The sequence below is a fragment of the Protopterus annectens genome, chromosome 16.part0 (assembly GCF_019279795.1).
Source record: "Protopterus annectens isolate FY-2018-M chromosome 16.part0, PAN1.0, whole genome shotgun sequence".
Lineage (NCBI taxonomy): Eukaryota > Metazoa > Chordata > Ceratodontiformes > Protopteridae > Protopterus > Protopterus annectens.
In genome coordinates, this window is record NC_056750.1 from 821,677,688 (window position 1) to 821,699,267 (window position 21,580).

The window sequence follows — 21,580 nt, forward strand, 5'->3', positions numbered from 1 at the left end:
TCTTGGGGCCTCTGTTATTTGGTATATACTTTTCTGAGGTGCAGGCCAAAATCAGTGGGCTACGGCTGACCTAGTTTGCAGATGACTGGAAGCTGGGTGCTGTCATCAATTCCCCTAGTGATGTGGACATCCTCCAAGAGGGTCTCACTCAAATGACTGGTGCCAGAAACATGGCCTCAAGCTGAATACCAAAAAATGTGTCATCATCCCCTTCGTGGAGAGTGAAGTACTCACAAATTATCACATTCATAACAATGTCTTAAGCACTCAATCAGTCATGAGGGATTTGGGCACCCAGGTTAATAGCAACCTGATTTTTGACCACCATGTTGCTTCCGTGGTACAGAAAGCCTTCTACATGGCCCACTTCATAAGTAAGGATATCTCATCCAGGGACAAGTAGGTCATAACATACCTGTATTCCTCCCTTATAAGGCCATTATTGAGTACAACACACCTTTCAGCATGTACCTCACAAAGCACATGCAGCAGCTGGAAAGACCACAGAGGTTCCTCACCAGGAGAATCCGGGCCTCAAATATCTACCATTACACAGACAGGCTAAAAGCTCTGTCCCTCTACTCAGTTTCATACAGACTCCTCAGAGGTGACATATAAGGTGATTATGGACCCCACCTTGATGGGACTGCTGCATATCGGCAAGTCAAGCTCCACTCGAGTAACTCACACTTGTGGCCTCAAACTAGTCTGTGACATCAACGAGTCGTGTTGGCAGGACAGATTTGTATCCCAGAGACTCCCTCCATCTATGGAATCGACTCCCTCTCCACATCAAGCAGAGTACCTCTTTACCCCTTTTTAAGAACAACCTGTATAACTGGATGGGATACAGAAAATATACCCCTGGGATTCCATCCATGTCTTTCCTGGACAGGGGCATTGGGTGCTGATTTGTCTAAACATGGGCTAAAGTCTTGGCTAGGCTTATAAGATCTTCAGGGCCAAAAGCCTAGTAACCTCCTATGTTCCTAAATATTTTTTTTGAAGAGTTGGCTACACCCATTAACCAGTTTGCTATTTAGCAGGTAACATATGAGTTTACAATGACAGTAGTAACCTTGAAGTGCACTTCTGAAACAGTTATGTGCACTGCATACATAGTTTCATCAAAAGACCTGCATTATCAAATATGTAGCATATCTGAAATTTATAGACATTCAGGAATGCCTAAATTACAAGTCTGTCGGTAACACATAGAGACTGCTTTCAAACCACATGAATATAAACCTAGATTATGTGTTACATACATAAAAAAATAGCTACTGTTACTTGTCAAAATGTCGGGTTATCGATGGTATGAGATTTTGGTTGCAGGCTGCAGCACCTAATTTTTACTGCCTTAGTAAAAGTACCCCTGTAATTACCTACTGTAATATACTAGGAATGGTACTGAAAAGTATATGGGAAATGTACAGACTGCATTTGCTTCAGCTTTCAAATGCTAATCAGTCTAAATTGACTGTACTGCAGTCAAACAGGCAGGAAAGATGTGAAAGTTGAAAACATTTTACCACAATGAATGATAGAAAAAAAGTGAGAAAAGAAATTCAGTAGGATGGAATCACTATTAGACAAATAGTTATGGTGTGATTGCAGAAGGACAACATACAGCATCAGCTAAGGAGAAAATACTTTTAGAGCAGTGATTAGATTCAGTTCCAAAGCTGCATGACATTTTTAGAGAAAAGATGCAAAATATTTTATTCTTTTAGAATATTTGGACATTTGTTACTCAACATGTGTCTTTGTAAGGCACAACTGTCCAAAGCAATGTTGTGCTGTAAAATGAGGGAAAATCTGAATGATTATAAAAGTGCACCTACATCAAAACACACACACAGACACAAACACTAATAACAGACCATGTAAAAAATAATTGCCAGTGGAGGGAAAATATTTGTAGCAACAAACATGAAAAATACTATTGCCTATGCTTGAATAATTATTAGACACAGTTTTGCAAAAACAATTACACAGTAAAGTAGCTATCACTTCATTGCAAAGAGGCTCCAGGTCTGTGAGTGACAAGATAGCATCTCTAGCTGAGTAAAATCTAGTCATTCAGCAAATCTAATTGCTCATGAGTGGGGGAAGGAAAATAAAAAAAGGACAAACTGCCACTGTAAATTCTAAGCACTTCATCTAACAACCCCCCACTGTGAGTTTGTGTAATCTGACCTGCAGTATGCTAAAAAGGCTCTGTGAAAACCTTGCCTCTAGCTGAACATGTGACTTACAGAGTACTAAAATGTAAACAAACTCCTCTAGCAAAAAATCCGAGATAGTGCCCCTTTAATAAGATATTCATTACACTATACGAATATGCATTTATGGCAGTTTCATTTTTTACTTTATATAGAATTTTATAAATATGTTAATATATTAATATATTTGATTTTTTAGTTTATGGAATTAACACATTTTTTAACTTTGTAGTTGTAAGTTGTTATGCGACATTTTTAAAATACAACTTCGAGGTGTTTATAAATAGATAATATGACATAGAAAATATTAAATTCTACTTATGAGGTTAATTATGTGGGAATTCATATAAATAAAGTTTAAATATAATTCTTTTATATATTTGAGATTACGTGTTCCTCTATAGCAGGTTAAGTGCGTTTTCCCAAATTACTTGGTTAGTTACTTTCTACCAGTTTTATACCAGACATACATTTTCTGATATATTTGTTTTAAGTAAATGAATGTTATGTTTTTTTTAAACATTTTCATCAGATTGCATGTTTTAATTGTGTTTAAAATTTATTTGATTTGAATTGGCATGATGTGCCTTAATTGAAGGAAATGACGTGGTTAGGAGAGGGTATTTAAATGTGCATGTAGAGTTAGTCATAGATGCTCTGATGAAGTCATAGTTTTTGGATGAAAATGCTTTAGTTAATTTTTGGATTAAAAGTCTGAATAAAGTGTTTTGAAAAGACCGTTGTGCATTGTACATTGTGGAGGTTCTGCCCTTAGTAAGAATTTAACTTTTTGTTTTGAGTAGTTACTATTTCACACTTTTTTTCTGCTCATTTTTGTGGTTTTATAAAAGTATGGCATATGTGCATTAGAAGACAATATAGTTATAGTACAGAGATAGATAGGAGTAGAGTTGAATACATGGTATGGAGAGCAACTAGGAAGACAGTTCAAACTAGACTTCATAGGTTCATAGGTTCATACTAGGCTATCTGCCCTAGGGCATTTATAAGCCTAGCCAGAATGTGTTTGGCTTTCGCCACCCATTTTAAATTTATTTTGCTATGCCCTTTTTCGAGGTTAGTATACTGTGCCTCTGTCTAACAGTGACACAGAAGTGATACCCGGGGTAAACCTACGATCTCCCATCCACTCATCAAGATTCCTCTTGAAGAGAGTCAATGAGGGACTCTGCCTAACCTGGACTGGGATTTTATTCCAGAGTGAAGGGAGCCTCTGGGTTATGAATCTGTCCCTCCAGCATGTCCTATTTATTTCAGTGCTGAGGTTCAAGTCTCTCAAGTGCGTAGCTCGATGGGATTTGGATTTTCTGAGGTGCAGCATGTCCATTAATTCGGGTTGGACATGGCTTTATACGTCAGGCACAGATCGCCTCTGAACAGGCGGTATGCCACTGAGTAGAGCTGGAGTTTCTTTAACCGGGCAGCATATGGCATCTGTTTGAGCCCTTTGATCCTCTTGGTGAGGTACTTTTGGGGTCTTTCCAGTTGCTGCAGGTGTCTGGTAAGGTACATCCCAAAAGGGGCATTGTACTCAATTATGGGCCTGATGAGGGATGAGTAAAGAGGCACGATGACGTCCCCTGATCTAGATGTGAATCCCTTCATGATTAGGTGGGCTATATAAAATGTTTTTCTAACCACTTTGGCCACGTGGTTGTCAAATGAGAGATTGCTATCAACTTGGGTCCCCAGGTCCCTAATTACTTCATGTGGTAATTTGTGGGCACTTTGTTTTTGCCAAAGGGGATGACTATACACTTTTTGGCATTTAGCTTGAGGCCATGGCTCTGGCACCAGTTGTCTGTTTCTATGAGGCCCTTTTGGAGGATGCTTGTGTCGGCTGGAGAGTCGATTATGGCGCCCAGTTTGCAGCCATCTGCGAACTTGGTCAGCCACAGTCCTTCCGTGTTGGCCTGTACCTCCGAGAAATATATACCGAACAAGAGAGGTCCCAGGACTGAGCCTTGTGGGACACCACTTGTAACTGGTTTGGAGTCTGACATAGCTCCAGCAATTCTAACCATGTGGGTTCTGTCCTTGAGCCAGTTTGCAATCCATCTAGTGACATAGGGGTTTATATTCAAGCTGGTGAGCTTATCTATAATGCCTGAGTGGGGTATTGTATCGAAGGCTTTTGCGAGGTCCAGGTAGGCTGTGTTGACCACCTTCCCCTCGTCAATGGCCTTGGTGACTGTTTCAAAGAAATCAACCAGGTTTAAGAGGCAGGATCTGCCCTTAACAAAGCCGAACTGGGTAGGATCCAGTGTTTGTAGGTTCCCAATATCTTTATTTATGAGGTCCATGATGATCCTTTCCATAGCTTTGCAGACCAAGCTAGTCAGGCTTATGGGGCGATAGTTTCCAGGATCCGTTGAGGCACCACCTTTATGGAGAGGGACCACTGTTGCTGTACGCCACTCTTTGGGCACCTATCCTGTAGTAAGGCTGAGATTGAACAGTAGTTTTATGTTTGGGTTTAGCTCTTCTTGGAGTTCATGTAGGACGCAGCCCGGGACACCATCTGGTCCCATTGATGCTGTGTTTTTTGCTTTGGAGAAGGCGGCTCCTACCTGAGCATCTGAGATGTCAGGGGGGCAGCACTCTGCTGGGATAGATATTTGCCCTTTTGGTGGGGGGGGAGTTTGCACTGAACCTGTCAGCTAGGATGTTGGCAATGTCTGTGGGTTTGGTGTATTTTTTGTCATTTTGGACTAATTCTGAGCATATCTGGGAATTACCACCCAGGTTCCTAACATAACTAAAGAAAGCCTTGTGATTATCCTTAGTGTCCTGTGCAATTTTTCTCTCGAAGCTGGCCTTAGACAATTTTATGTGTGCCCGTAGTTTTTTGCTAATACTGATCAGTGATGCCTTCCCTTTTTGGGATTTTGCTCTATCATTTAGTAGCTTCCTCCTTCTATTGTATAGTTTGTTTATGGCTGGGGTCCACCAGACAGGACATCTGCCTTTGGAGGATTGGGTCTTGTTTTTATTTGGGATCGCATGATCCATGCATTCCTGAAGGTGTTAGACTAAAACTGCCAAACAAACTGATTAACACGAAAACCACAAAGGAAGCAGTCTGCAAGTAGAGATTCAGTAAATCCAATAAGTGAAAATAATCACGGTGTAGTAGATGTATTGTATTTATATCATCCATCCTTCTAAAAAGTGCAGGTTAAACCTACTATAGATCAAAAAACAATAGCACACTGAAACTAAAACAATGGCTTATAACCAAACTGTAAAACCTATGATCTGAGACTCCCCAAACAGGGAGCAGGCTGATGCATAAGCCTGTAATGTGTACTATATTGCATAAAGTGAAGGTCCCCCCCACCCCCCACACACTTAAAAGACTAAATTCTAAGAAGTATCTCCTCAGTAGGATCAGGTGAAAAATGGGTCATGACAGGGGTACTCATTATCTCCTTAAGGCCAGGTGTTTAAGTATACAAGTCAACGAAATGGCTTCATTTAATCCAGGATATATGTATGCTCCTGTTCTAATTTGCCAAAATAACTCTTCTTTTTCCAAATTAATCTGCCAAGGGCCACTACTTAAGTCTGTCGCTACTTGCTTAAGGACAGAAAAATGAAATACGTGGTCAGGGTATTCCATCACATGGCGAGCTAATGCATTCTTTAAGTCCATCTTAGATATTGCATAAAGGTGTTCATATATGCGTTTCCGTAACACCCTTTCGGTCTTTCCTATATAAAAGGCCGGGCATTTGTTACATAGGGCTACATATACCACTGCTCTAGACCCACAGTTGAAATTACCCATAACCTTATATCTCTTTTTGTTCATCATAAGCTGTGTTCCCTCTTGTGTGTTTTTACACTGACGGCATGTCCCACATTGAGTCATACCTTTATGTCTATTAGGACCCATTCTTTTATTTTTTTCCAGAAGGGATTTTAGACAAAACCCCTTTCTATATGTAAAACCTGGTACAGGGCCCAATATATCAGTCAACTGCCTATCCTCCCTAATAATTGACCAATTCTTCTGTAAAATGTCCCTTATAAAGCGATGGTCAACTGAAAAGGTACATAAGAATTTGATGCCTAAATAGGTCTTTTCACTTTTCAAACTCTCCACCCCCATATTGTCCTGACCTGTTAAGGTATCAGAGACCTGTGGGTTCAGGATAGGTTTAAAATACCCTGAAAGCCTTTTCATCTCCACCTCTTTCTTAATTTCAATAACAAGTGCCCAGGGATAACCTCTATTTACAAACATATTGCTCAGGTTATCACATTCGTCAGCAAAGTCTATGTCCCTAGTAGTCATACGTGCTGCCCTTACCATCTGTCCTTTAACGACTGCTCTTTTTTGATGGTAAGGGTGACAGCTACTAAAATGTAAAAACCCATTAGAATAAGTGGGTTTACGATAGATCTTGCTGACAAATCTAGATTCATTGTAGTCTTTACTGAGCAATATGTCTAGGTAATTTATTTCATTAATATTCACTTCAAACGTGAAATCCAAGAAATCTGTGAATGTCCTCATGTCTTCGATGAACGACTCTATTCCATCTAAAGGGCCCTTCCAAAGAAAAAACATGTCATCCTGGTATCTAGTATACCAGGCGACATGCTGTTTGAACACTTCATTATTAAACAGGAGTGTGTTTTCCCACTGTGCCATGACACAGTTGGCAAACGCTCCCCCACACGGGGAGCCCATGGCAACCCCTGACGTTTGCTTATAAGTAAGCCCATTGAAGTTAAAGAAACTGTATTTTAGAATCAACTCCAATAAAGTTTCCGTTATATAAATAATATTCTGCGACACCTTTTTATTTTCCAAGAACGTCCTCAACCATTCCAAACCCAACTGTTGCGGTATGACTGTATATAAATCTTTAATGTCCACAGTCAAGAAAATAAAATTTGGGTCAAAAGTTATTTTATTAATGTTCTCCAAAAAGTTCCACGAGTCCTTGCAAATCTGCTTTTCTGTTTTAATAAGTGGCTTAAGAATAGTGTCCACATATTTAGCACAAGCAACCAGAATCGACCCCCTACTATCAACAATTGGTCTAAACGGGGGTTTACTAATGGACTTGTGGATTTTTGGGGCCCCAAAAAAGGAAGGCATTCTAGGTGCCAACACACTCAAATAAGAATGTATATCATGGTCTATAAACTCCTCTAAAAACAAATCTTCAATTGTGGTTCTTATTTTATTATGGGCTTTGTTTACTTCGTTCAAACTAATATTCTCATAAGGCCCCTTAGTCAAATGTGTGGTTAATTCATTTATATAATCATTATGGTTCATAAAGATAAGTCCATTACCTTTGTCGGGTTTCATAACCCGTATATTACAATCTTGGATTAAAAACAAAAAATCACGCTGCTCCCCTGAGATGTTAAGTTTATTTTTGACATTACACATCCTATTAGCTGCCAAATGTCTTAGGTCCAATTCACACGCCTTTTCAAATGATCTTAAATTATTAACCAATGGAGGGTTGAACAAACTAGCTATTCTAAAGGGGTTAGCTAATGATGAACCTTTACCTAAAACAGTGGTTAAATTTAACTTACGTACAAATAATTTGAGGTCGATAACTGTCTTGACTAAATCCATATGGGAGTCCGGGACAAAAGTAAGGCCCTTGGAGAAAAAGTCCACCATTTCAGTGGTGATATTTAATGTGGTGTAATTGAAAATCTTAAAGTCATCTTCTGTACTGTACACTATAGTGGGATGTCCTTCCAAAGGTGTCATTTCCTCCCCTGGTTCTGTCTGCTCCTTAGATTTGTCCCCGACGTCACATTCCTGCTCGACCTCAAGTTCATTTGATGTGGGTTCTGGCCTTCCCAAAAACCCTGATTGTGTTCATCCCTTATAACATCTACCTCATAATTAGGAACGTCCAATTGTGGTCCAGACACAATATCCGTCTCGTCAGTTTGCCCTACTAACCCATGTCCATCATCCATTTCAGGCCCACAATAAATAGGCACATGATTAGTGTTGTCATCCTCTAATAAAAACTCATCTAAACATTGTACTTCTTGTCCCACTCTAGGGTTATCCTGTCTATGTGTTTTAGGAAGGACTCTGTTAAATTTATTCTTGTTCTTATTTTTTACTTCGCCAATTTGTGGAGGTTTAGGGTAGGCTGTTTTAGTGGTATATTGTTGCACATCCCTCTTTATTTTCTTCCTCTTATTCTCACATAGTTTATTGGTAGTGGCCTCTATGCTCGTAAAGATACGAAGGTGTTCATAGAATGCATTTATAAAGGATTCTGCGGTCTGGGCCGTATTTTCCACAGGCCCGGGGGCTTTGAAGGATTCCACCTCAGTTTTGAGGAGTGTGAAATGTGCTTTAGAGAAGTTTTTCACTGTGGTTTTCTGGGCAGGGGGTGGTGTCGGGATGTGAATATCCAGTGAGATTAGTTTATGGTCTGATCTTACCAGTGAGGGATACACTTCTGGTCTGGAGCATAGAGTCCCCATGTTGGTGATGATCAGGTCCAGTATGTTTTCCCCTCTTGTGGGAGTGGTAACAAGTTGCTCCATAGCATTTGAGTTTATAAATTCTAGGAACCTTTGGGCTAGGGTGTTGGAGCTAGAGTAATGCTCCCAGTCTATGTTTGGGTAGTTGAAGTCACCCAATACAATGGTGTTTGGAGAGACCTTCATATTTTCCAGTGTTCTCAGGAAGGCCGAGTGGGGTTCCTGGGTTTGGGAGGGTGGTCTGTAGCAGGCTATAAACTGGAAGGCAGTTTTACCCACTGTTAGTTGCACATGGATAGTCTCTGATGCTTCGTGCTTTGCCACCAACCTGGAGGTGTGGGTATCTTTGATGAATATCGATACTCCCCCTCCTTTTGTGGTTCGGTCCAAGTTTTGGGGCCGAAAAGCATGGTATGAGGTATAACCTGGTAGTGCTGGGGTGCTCTTGGGAGCCCTGAACCAGGTTTCTGTTACTGCACAGATATCGATGTTCTCCATGCTAAGGAGAGTTTCGAGTGCGTGCATCTTGAGGTTTAGACTTCTGGTGTTGAGTAGCATTACTCTTAGTTTCTTATCCCTTGTGATACCTATGGAGGTGGGTTTGTCTTTTGAGCCTTGCTAAAAAAGGCACTATGGGGGTAGCAAGAGTCTTTGCCAATATCCGAAAGCCCAGGGGTGACAGGTGCATGCCGTCCCTAGCGAAGCATCGTGGCTTGTCGAGCATATCATCCCAAGCTGACAGGCATTGGATCCCCTTTGAATGACACCAGTACTTAAGCCAATTGTTGAAATTGATCATCTTGTTATTGTGGCATCATTCTTGGTGAGGGTAAGATGCTACTCAAGGTCAGGGTCATACCGGCCTGGGCTACATGCTCAGAGAGCTCCTTTATGTCTCTTTTCATGTAGTCCAGGGAGGTACGTCTCAGGTCATTCACACCGGCATGGACAATGACTGAGTCATATTTGTACTTGCCTTGGAGTGACCTGAGTGCTTGTGTTATGTGGCGGATCCTAGCGCCCGACAGGCTGCTCACCATGACCCTCTCCTTGTTCAGCCTGGTGAGTGGGACGTCAGTGTGCCTGACGATAGAGTCACCTATTACAAGTGTATCAGGTGTGTTGTTTAGTCTTAAGGACTGTGACTGTTCGGCACACTGGCTTTGTGAGATATGTGTTGCACGTGTTTTGTTTTGGGGTAGCGGCTGCTTGGGTGTCTGCTTTGGAAGTCTCTGCTGCTTAGGCAGATCTTTATTTAGAGCCTCCAGTATGTTTTGTGTGATTATGTGTTTGGTTTGCTGTCGTGGTAGGTCTATGTGAGACTGGAATTGTAGTGAGTGTGGTTTCCTTCTCCTCCTGACTGGTTATGCCAGTACTGAGTTGAGAGAGCTTAGCCTCCAGTTTGGCTATATGGTTGCATCTCTCACATGTGTTGGAATTTGTTGGGAGGAGGAGAGGGTTGTCTGTGTACATGAGGCAGTTGTAACATTGCCTCAAGATTCCCAGATTCACCAGTTGGACCGGAGAGGAGATTGACAACTAACCTTTGGACATGCTAGAATAATATTGGGAATTCCTTAATAATTGAAAACCAGGACCAGTGGGGAGTGAGGGTGTAGTGCTTTTAATTTTTAGTGCTGACTTATATAATTGCTTTAGTGAGCAAGTGCCAGGTAACTTAAGTGCAATGTGTTACAGGTAACTTAAATGCAAAAATGACAAACAGTAACTTTCTTTCAAGTGAAACAAGGAAATAAGTACAGTAAGCAATGCAGATATCACTAGTGATCCACAGAAGTGCTGAGAAGCGTATTAGGTGGAATTAGCGTTCCAGGGAAATAACAAGCAAACAAACAACAAGCATATAAACAAAGCTAGATTCAGCAGGCCTGGATCTAGTCTATGCTACAGCAAACAAGGTGTACCAATTTCAGTAAGATACAGTTCAAATATTTAGGCACTATAAACCGTTAACCAGAAATTCCCAGCTCAGAAGGGCAGAGTCCAGCCTCTTCTCCCACAAGAGTGCAGACCACAAACCTTCTTAATGTAAAATAACTGGCCTGAAGCCCAAGTGCTTAAACCAGAACTAATACACTTTAAGAATAACAGACACTGGGCTATCAATCCGCAGTTCCCAACTTAGAAGGATGAAAGCTACCTGTCCTGCCACCGCAGTGCATGCCACAAACCTTCCTAATGTAAAACAACTGGTCTGAAGCCCAAGTGCTTAATCCAAAAGACTTAGAATGATAGCTACACTTTAATCAAGTTACTACCAAGCAGTAATAAATACAATTGAATACTTTAGAGAATGCCTGGATTAGTGCTCAAGTTACACAAACAAAGCTACATCCAGCAGGCCCGAATCCAGTCTATGCCACAGCAAACAAGGCGCACCAACTTCAGTAAGAAGCAGTTCAGATATGCATGCACTATAAGCCTTTAACCAGAAATTCCCAGCTCAGAAGGGTAGAGTCCAGCCTCTCCTCCCACAAGAGTGCAGACCACAAACCCTCTTAATGTAAAATGACCGGCCTGAAAGCCCAAGTGCTTAAACCAGAATTAATACACTTTTAGAATAACAGACACTGAGCCCTCAATCAGCAGTTCCCAACCTAGAAGGATGTAAGCTGCCTGTTCTGCCACTACAGTGCAGACCACAAACCCTCTCAGTGCAAAACAACTGGTCCGAAGCCCAAGTGTTTAAACCAAAAGGCTTAGAGTGAGTTACACCAAGCAGTAATAAATACAATTGAGTACTTTTAAGATGATGCAAAAGTAAAAACAAAGTAGGTAGAAACACAAGTACAGTAAAAGCAGATGAATTTTTTTTTTTTTTCTGAACAAGTGCTGAGATCAAAGAAACAGATTTGAATGCTGAAACTAGAAAACTGGCTAGTTATAAGAAAAAAAAACTAAGCTTTAAAGAAAAACTATGCAGAGAGGGTGATAACAACTTGCAATGTTACTGTGTGAAGCTGTAGTTCAGTAAATGTCATAAGAATATTACAAAATGCCTGAAAAAGAGGAGGAAAGATCTGAGAAGGGCAATTGCAAATTGACTGAAGTGGCAGAAGAAAATTAGAACATTTCTGAAACAGAAGAAGAAAAGATGGGACAAGGGCAAGGGAAGGACAGCTGCAGAGAGACTGAAAGGTGATAAATAAATTACACAATCCCTGAAACAGAGGAAGAAATTATTGGGCAAGTGTAGAGGACTGACAGTTGCAGAAGAATTGCCTCCTACATTTGTATGGATTTAATAGACTAGAGGTTTCTTTCCATCTTCATCATTAATCATTTGTATTATCCAATGTTTAAAATTACATGACTCCCTAGAGCAATTTTCCTTCTTTATAAGGGAGACACAGGGCCCTCCCCAAAAGGCCTTACTCCAGATGTAATTTACGCTTGTTGGAATAAGGCGATATTAACAGGTCCCTATCAGCTGATAGGGTTTTCAGAAACTTGAAATTCTTATGGTCGAGACCATATGATCGAGTTTTTGAAAACTCAAAGCTTTTGAATAGATAATATAATACAGTGCAGAGTGGGAAATTTACTCTTTTCCTGATGGTAGTGCAATCTTGGAGTTGGTGTATATAATTTGCAGGGGGGGGGGGGCGCAGGGAGTCTTGCCCACCTGCAAAAATGCAAAAAATGTAGATTTTAGTGTTTTGTTTTGCGTTTTTTTTTTTCTTGATGTTCAAGTTTTTGGAAACTCGATCCTATGGTCTCGACGGTATGAATTTCGAGTTTCTGAAAACTCGATCATCTGACAGAGACCCATATTAACAAATAAAATAAACCTCAGCTGTTGTCAAAAAGCAAAGCCAAGGAAAGCAAAAGGATTTGAAGTTTACGATATGGCATAGTTTAAATGAATGATTTCTTACTTCTACAATACGGCTTCCAGTTACGACTTAGTTTAAATGAATGATTTCTTACTTCTACAATACGGCTTCCAGTTACGACTTAGTTTAAATGAATGATTTCTTACTTCTACAATACGGCTTCCAGTTACGACTTAGTTTAAATGAATGATTTCTTACTTCTACAATACGGCTTCCAGTTAAGACTACCATATAGGTATCCGAAATGACAAGCTGTTATATAACTCAGGCAAGGATATATTGTATTCATTTCTTCTATTCTACATTCTGTCTTCCCTGACCTTAGTCTTGGATAAATCAAAACTCAAATGGTGACTCAGAAAAAAATGAAGAAAAAGAAGTCAGATTAAAATAATAAATAGTTTTTGAGTTTTCTTTAATGTTTTTTATAGGAGCTAGACAGTAGAGAGAATGTCTGGAGTGGCAGATGAAACAGCCGGAGACCTTCCAGTACAAGATGTGGGTTTGAGACCCAGTGTGATTAATGCCATTCAAGGTAAGGTGAAATCCTTAATTAGCAGTTACATTTTATTAAAAACAACATGCACATCTTACTGTATTTTATTTATTGTTTAATAGTACCTGTGCTGTCTTTTGCATGTACTGCAACTGGAATAACTCTCATATAATTTAACAGTAAATGAGTTTATGTAAGTTGTGAAGTAATGTTTTTGTATTTGTTCCATGTTATTGGGATTATTATTCATTTATTATTTAACAGTGTTTCTGGTTTAAGATTTTTACATGCCACTTTTAGAAAAATTCATTACCTGTGAGTTACTATAATTAATCCTTCTTGTGTGTATTTATACAGTTACTGAGGAAACCAAATTAAAAAAAAAAGTTTGTTGTAATAATTTAAAAACAAGAAGCCTGATGGCTAAATGAATAAATATGCACATTTGAATATACAACTGTTTTCATTACCACATGTTTACTTTAATTGCTTTTTTAGTACAAGGGTAGGAATATGTATTTAAAAAAAAAAGACTGATATTGAGAGGTTTGAATGACATTGATTTAAGGAACAGGAGAGCTACATTGTTCAAAGAGAGAGAGAGTTAGAGGTCTGAATGATATTGATTTAAGGAACAACAGTATTACATTGTTCAATGAAAATATTTTTGAACAATGAAGGTATTTATATATTACTAGTGACAGAGAAGACAATCATAACTCTCGTTGCTTCCAGTGGTCCATACTGTCTGTGTAAGGAGGAGAAGGAGTTGGGGATGTTGTCATTTGGCACAATCCGCTATTGCTGGGACTTCTTTCTTTACTAAAACATGTATCACTGCTCAGCAGTTACATGACATTGTTTTGGCATCTATCTTTTGCACATGTGTGTAAGACACTCACGTATGCAGTGAGCATTCTGTGGTACAACTGTGTTCTCTATTTGAATGGGAATGGGGCCAGAAATGCCATCCAAGGAGTCTGGAAGGGGAGCTTTATGAATTGTCTAACACTGCTGCAGCACCGTGTAATGCTACAGTCAGTCACATGGACACTTTTAGTAAGCTGCACTGTTAAAACTATTTTTGATTTATGATCACTTTCACAGAGCTGGGCAGAAAAAAGAGAGAGAAAGATGTGGTTCACTGGGGTAATGAAGGGGTATAACGATGTGGTTCACTCGGTTAATGAAGGGGTATAAAGATGTGGTTCCCTGGGTTAATGAAGGGGTATAAAGATGTGGTTCCCTGGGGTAATGAAGGGGTATAAAGATGTGGTTCACTCGGTTAATGAAGGGGTATAAAGATGTGGTTCCCTGGGTTAATGAAGGGGTATAAAGATGTGGTTCCCTGGGTTAATGAAGGGGTATAAAGATGTGGTTCCCTGGGTTAATGAAGGGGTATAAAGATGTGGTTCACTCGGTTAATGAAGGGGTATAAAGATGTGGTTCCCTGGGTTAATGAAGGGGTATAAAGATGTGGTTCCCTGGGTTAATGAAGGGGTATAAAGATGTGGTTCACTGGGTTAATGAAGGGGTATAAAGATGTGGTTCCCTGGGTTAATGAAGGGGTATAAAGATGTGGTTCACTGGGTTAATGAAGGGGTATAAAGATGTGGTTCCCTGGGTTAATGAAGGGGTATAAAGATGTGGTTCCCTGGGTTAATGAAGGGGTATAAAGATGTGGTTCCCTGGGTTAATGAAGGGGTATAAAGATGTGGTTCCCTGGGTTAATGAAGGGGTATAAAGATGTGGTTCACTGGGTTAATGAAGGGGTATAAAGATGTGGTTCACTGGGTTAATGAAGGGGTATAAAGATGTGGTTCACTGGGTTAATGAAGGGGTATAAAGATGTGGTTCACTCGGTTAATGAAGGGGTACAAAGATGTGGTTCCCTGGGTTAATGAAGGGGTATAAAGATGTGGTTCCCTGGGTTAATGAAGGGGTATAAAGATGTGGTTCCCTGGGTTAATGAAGGGGTATAAAGATGTGGTTCACTCGGTTAATGAAGGGGTATAAAGATGTGGTTCACTGGGTTAATGAAGGGGTATAAAGATGTGGTTCCCTGGGTTAATGAAGGGGTATAAAGATGTGGTTCCCTGGGTTAATGAAGGGGTATAAAGATGTGGTTGACTGGGTTAATGAAGGGGTATATGTAAGTGTAATAAGCATGGATTTACAAATCTAAGAAAAAATAAAGGCAGATATAAAATAAGTCACAACACCCATTTTAGAGATAGAAAATAGGTATAAAAAGTGTAGAGATGTGTAAGTTAATGAGCTGTTTCCTGTACCTATTTTACAGGGTTTCATTTCTTCTGCTTCATTTGCCTACTGTGTGACATTGAGCAAGTCACTTAATCAGACAGAGCTCTCATGTCACCCCTGAAAAGTTGAATTTGTGCAATGGGCTTACCTAAGTTCATAAGTTCATTGGAGGTTACTAGGCTAATCACCCTAGGGTCTTTATAAGCCTAGCCGTGTAATAACCCAAGTACCCTTATTGACCATATTTAGATGGTCATTGTTAGCAGAGTGATTCAGTGATCAGCACTGACTGCCCCTCTCCATGAGGGATATAGGTGCCATGCCCAAAATGAATTTATGGTCACCCATCCAGTTGTCAAGGTTGTGCTTGAAAAGAGTCATTGAGGAGCTCTGCTTCACATGAAGTGGGAGCTTATTCCATTGGAGCGGTAATCCCTGGAAGATATAATTGTCTCTCTAGCATGTTCTTGTTCCATTTGATTTGCAGATAAGCAGCATTTCCATAAGGGCAGGGTCTAAGCTTGCTCTGTAGGCCAGGCAGAGGTCGCCTCTCAGCATTCTGTATGATACGGAGTACAGTGACAACTTTCAGTCTTTCCACGTATGTCATGTTTTGGAGGTTCTGGATTTACTTCGTTAGAAACCTCTGTGGTCTGTCCAGTTGCAGTAGGTGTCTGGTGAGGTACATACAGAAGGGAGCATTGCACTCAATTAGTGGTCTGATAAGGGTCAAGTACAGTGGAACTATAACCTCCCTGGTCTTGGATACAGTGCCCTTATTTATGAGATGTGCAATGTAGAATGCTTTTCTTATGACTATGGACATATGGTGACCGAAGTTCCCAAGTCTCACACCACTGAGTTTGAGCTCAGTGAGGTGCTGTCTATATCATAACTAGCAGGGGCTACTTCTTTGCCAAAGGGGATAATGAGGCATATTTTTGCATTAAGTTTTAGTGTGTGAGTTTGGCACTAATCATTTGTCGGTGTCAGCCCTTTCTGTAATATAAGCAGCAAACAAATCCAAGCCTTTCTGTATTATGTTAACATTGTTGGGGGACTGTATGACTGCGCCCAGTTTACAGTCATTTGCAAACTTAGTGAGCTACAGGCCATCTACCTTTGCCTAGACTTCGGAGAAATAGATTCCAAACAGTAGAGGGCTCAACACAGATCTTTGTGGTACCCCACTGGTAACTAGTCTACTGGTGGAGGTAGACTCTCCAACTTTGACAGTGTGAATTCTGTCGGTGAGCCAGTTTGCTAATCATCTATTAATGCATGGGTTAATTCCAAGCTGAGACAGTTTCTCTGTGATACCTGAATGGGGAATTGTGTCAAAGGCCTTGGCTAAATCAAAATCGGTGGTATGTACTGTTCTGCCCTCATCCTGGGCTTTGGTGACATTCTCAAAGAAGTTCACTAGGTTTAATAAGCAAGATCTACTCTTGACAAAACCAAACTGCATCAAGGCAAGGGTTTGAAGGTTACCTGTATCTTTGTGGATAAGGTTCCTGATGATTCTTTCCATGGCCTTGCAGATAAGGCTGGTTAGGCTTATGGGTTGATAGTTTCCAGGGTCAGATGATGGACTGAATTTGTGCAAGATGATTACTGTTGCTGTTCTCCACTCTGCTGGGACAAAGCCAGTTCTCAGTCTATGATTAAAAAGAATGCCGAGTGGTTCCACTAGGTCTTGCTTTAGATTGTGTAGTAAGCAGCCTGGGATGTTATCTGGTCCCATACCGGCTGTGTATTTGGCCTTGGAGAATGCTTGGTTGACCTGTTCTTTGGAGATACTTGGTAGAGGAATGGTGTCAGGAATGCCTTGGAGTATACGGTTGGGACAGGGGGGTGAAGTTATTGCCAAATATGTTGGCTATCAGGTTGGCAATTTCCTCAGGTTCAGTGTGAGTGGTACCATCCACTATAAGTTCAGCATATAGCTGGGCATTCCCTTTTAGGTTTTGGATGCAGCTAAAGAATGCCTTATGATCATCTTTAGCTGGGTTCCCTATGTTAGACCGACATCTCGGAAGACTGACACTCAAAACACAGATGCCAGAAGAACGAAACCTCAAAAACATGAAAGTTCACATGCCCAACACACCACAATCCCAACACTTAACAAAACAAAAAGTTCACTGTTCCGCACAACACAAGCACACCAACAACCTAAAAACATACACTACACCTTACACAAAACTATCTATGCACTAACCTTAACCCAAACCCTAACCCTAAGGTCCATAACTATTGCACACTCACCTTACCCGCACCCTAACCTTAAGTCCCTCATTATCGCACACTTACTTTACCTGCACCCTAACCCTAAGTCCCTCACTATCGCACACTAACCTTACCTGCACCCTAACCCTAAGTCCCTCACTATCGCACACTTACCGGGTCGCGCTCACAAGTTACCCCTTTCAGTGTTTTTGCTGTTGGGATTACAACTTGTCGGTCATCTGTTTCATCGTTCTTCTGGCATCGGTGTTTTGAGTGTCGATCTTCCGTGCTGTCGGTCTAACGTAGGCAACCCCTTTAGCTAGGGTTGTTAACTTAGACTGATAGCTAGCCTTAGAGGACTTAACAATATATTTAATTTTTTTGCTAAACCTGTTGAGGGTATTCTTGCACTGTTCGTAGATATCAGTTTCTTTCTTTTGCCGTATAGCTTATTGATACTTACAGTCCACCAAGGTGTCTTATTTTTTTGGGAAGACATGGTTTTGTTCCTGTTGAGTACAGCCAAGTCAATGCATTTGTTTAAGTAGCTGTATGGGGTATCTGTGTATTCTTCTACATAGGTATCCTTATTGGTTATGTTAGTAGGGCCTTTGAAACTTTTTATACCATCGCTTAGTAGACAATAGTTTGGTTTGGAGAAATTTTTCAATTTTTTTTTACTCCTGTGGGAGTATCAGGTTTGATCTTTACTTTAAGTGAGACAAATTTATGGTCTGACCTTACCGGGGAGGCAACACACAGGGGGTACTGCAGTGACCCCCCCCATGTTGGTGAGTACCAGGTCCAGGACATTTGAGCCCCTTGTGAGGGTGCGGACCAACTGTTCCAGGACATTTGAATTAACAAAGTCCAGGAATCTCATAGTGATCATGTTTGTGTTCATGTAAGTTGTCCAACTGATCTCCCATGACCAAGGTGCTTGGCTGTATACTGAGTGACTCTAGCAAGTCCAGGTAAGCAGTGTGCTTCTCCTGATTCACAGAAGGGGACCTGTAGCTAGTGATTATGTGGAGGGATATTTTACCTATAGTTAATTGGACCCAGAGCAGCTCAAGACAGTCGTACTGTTTCACCAGTCTCATGGTGTTTTGGGATATAACAAAGATGGATACACCTCCACCTCTGGTTCTTTCATGCTCATTTTGGGGTCTGATTGTGTGAAAGGGAATTTAGCCTTGTACAGCTGGGATGCTGTCAGTGGCCTTGAACCAAGTCTCAGTGACTGCACAAACATCAGCATCTTGCAAGGTGAGGAGCCCTTCCAGGGGTGCAGTTCACTGGTTAAGCTCCTCTCATTAAAGCTGCGTGACCGCGAGTTTGCCTTTGGTGGATTTCTTCATGTCAAAAGTTTTGCTGTTTGCACATTGTCTAAAAAAGGGACTATGGGGGAGGCAAGCGTCTTTGCCAGTATCCAAATGCCTTGAGGAGACAGGTGAAGGCCATCGCTGGCCAAGCAGTGTAGACTGTCAACCATGTCTTCTCAGACAGACGGATACTAGATCCCCATGGAATGACAGCAGAAGCCAAGCTGATTATTGAAATCAACCATTTTTGTCTGTATTGTGGCATCATCCCAAGTGAATGTAGAATGGTGCTTAGGGCTAGTGACATACCTGCCTGGGGCACATAATCTGAGAGATCAGTCATGTCTCTCTTTATATAGTGTAGAGAGGAAAGTTTCAAGTCATTCATACCAACATGTACTATGGCAGAGTCATAATAGTACTTGCTGCTGACAGACCTGAGTGTGTGCATGATTTGATGTATCCTGGCATCTGACAGGCAGCTGACCATTACCTTCTCCTTGTTCAACCTGGTGAGGGAGACATCTGTGCGTCTCACTATTGAGTTGCCTATGACAAGAACATTATGTTTTGAGGTATTTTGCCTTAGGGGCTTAATTGTTGAGACACTGGTATGTGTGTTATGTGTAGTGCTGGATTCTGTTCGTGTACCAGTATGTGTATGTTGTTTGCACTTGGAAGGTCTTTTTTGGTAGGCTCCTAGTGAGTACCTCTGCATATATGGGTTTATATGTATCAACCTTATCTTGTGTGAGAGGGGAGCTGTGTATGCTGACAACCTGTTGTATTTCTTGTATATTGTTATGTGAGAGGACGGATTCTAATTTCATGGTATAGTTACATCTCTCACATGCTGTGTTTGTTTGCTTTAGGAGCAAGTGGTTGTCAGTTTCCATGAGGCAATTACATTGTCTCAGGATGTCCATGTCTGTCATGTTGGCTGGAGAAATGGTGGGAAACTGTCCATCCATTAAAGCAGGTATATATTGTAGTAACTAGTGCGAACTGGCTAGATGGACTAGGGTTTGCTTGTGAGACTAACAAAGACGACTATTCTGTGGAGGGCCAAGGGTGGAAGACTGTGTCAGTGCCACAGAAAGTGCAGCAGAGTTGCTCGCTAGGTAGCAATGTACAGCTGCATTGTGCACAGAGAGGCAGTGGAGCTAAGGAGGGCTGTCTAGCAGATATCAAGGGAAAATTGTGTTTCTAAGTGTTTTTTTTTTTTATTTATTTAACATTTGTTTTAGCAGGATAATCCGACTGCGCAGCTAGTGTCCATTTTCAGCGGAATCCTAGGGAGAAAAGCTCCAAGAAGTTACAGTGTGAATACATGGTTATTAAAGAATAACAATTAGTAGGATGTGGTAATTACAGAATAACAATTAGTAGGATGTGGTAATTACAGAATAACAATTAGTAGGATGTGGTTATTAAAGAATAACAATTAGTAGAATGTGGTTATCAAGCAATAACAATTAGTAGCATGTGGTAATTAAATAACAATTAGTAGGATGTGGTAATTACAGAATAACAATTAGTAGCATGTGGTTATCAAGCAATAACAATTAGTAGCATGTGGTAATTAAATAACAATTAGTAGGATGTGGTTATTAAGGAATAACAATTAATAGGATGTGGTAATTACAGAATAACAATTAGTAGAATGTGGTTATCAAGCAATAACAATTAGTAGCATGTGGTAATTAAATAACAATTAGTAGGATGTGGTTATTAAGGAATAACAATTAGTAGGATGTGGTAATTACAGAATAACAATTAGTAGAATGTGGTTATCAAGCAATAACAATTAGTAGCATGTGGTAATTAAATAACAATTAGTAGGATGTGGTTATTAAGGAATAACAATTAGTAGGATGTGGTAATTAAATAACAATTAGTAGGATGTGGTTATTAAAGAATAACAATTAGTAGGATGTGGTAATTAAACAATTAGTAGGATGTGGTAATTAAAGAATAACAATTAGTAGGATGTGGTAATTAAAGAATAACAGTTAGTAGGATGTGGTTATTAAGGAATAACAATTAGTAGGATGTGGTAATTAAAGAATAACAATTAGTAGGATGTGGTAATTAAAGAATAACAGTTAGTAGGATGTGGTTATTAAGGAATAACAATTAGTAGGATGGGGTAATTAAACAATTAGTAGGATGTGGTAATTAAATAATAACAATTAGTAGGATGTGGCAATTAAAGAATAACAATTAGTAGGATGTGGTAATTAAAGAATAACAGTTAGTAGGATGTGGTTATTAAGGAATAACAATTAGTAGGATGTGGTAATTAAACAATTAGTAGGATGTGGTAATTAAAGAATAACAATTAGTAGGATGTGGCAATTAAAGAATAACAATTAGTAAGATGTGGTAATTAAAGAATAACAATTAGCAGGATGTGGTTATTAAGGAATAACAATTAGTAGGATGTGGCAATTAAAGAATAACAATTAGTAGGATGTGGTTAAGGAATAACAATTAGTAGGATGTGGTAATTAAACAATTAGTAGGATGTGGTAATTAAAGAACAATTAGTAGGATGTGGCAATTAAAGAATAACAATTAGTAGGATGTGGTAATTAAAGAATAACAATTAGTAGGATGTGGTTAAGGAATAACAATTAGTAGGATGTGGTAATTAAATAATAACAATTAGGATGT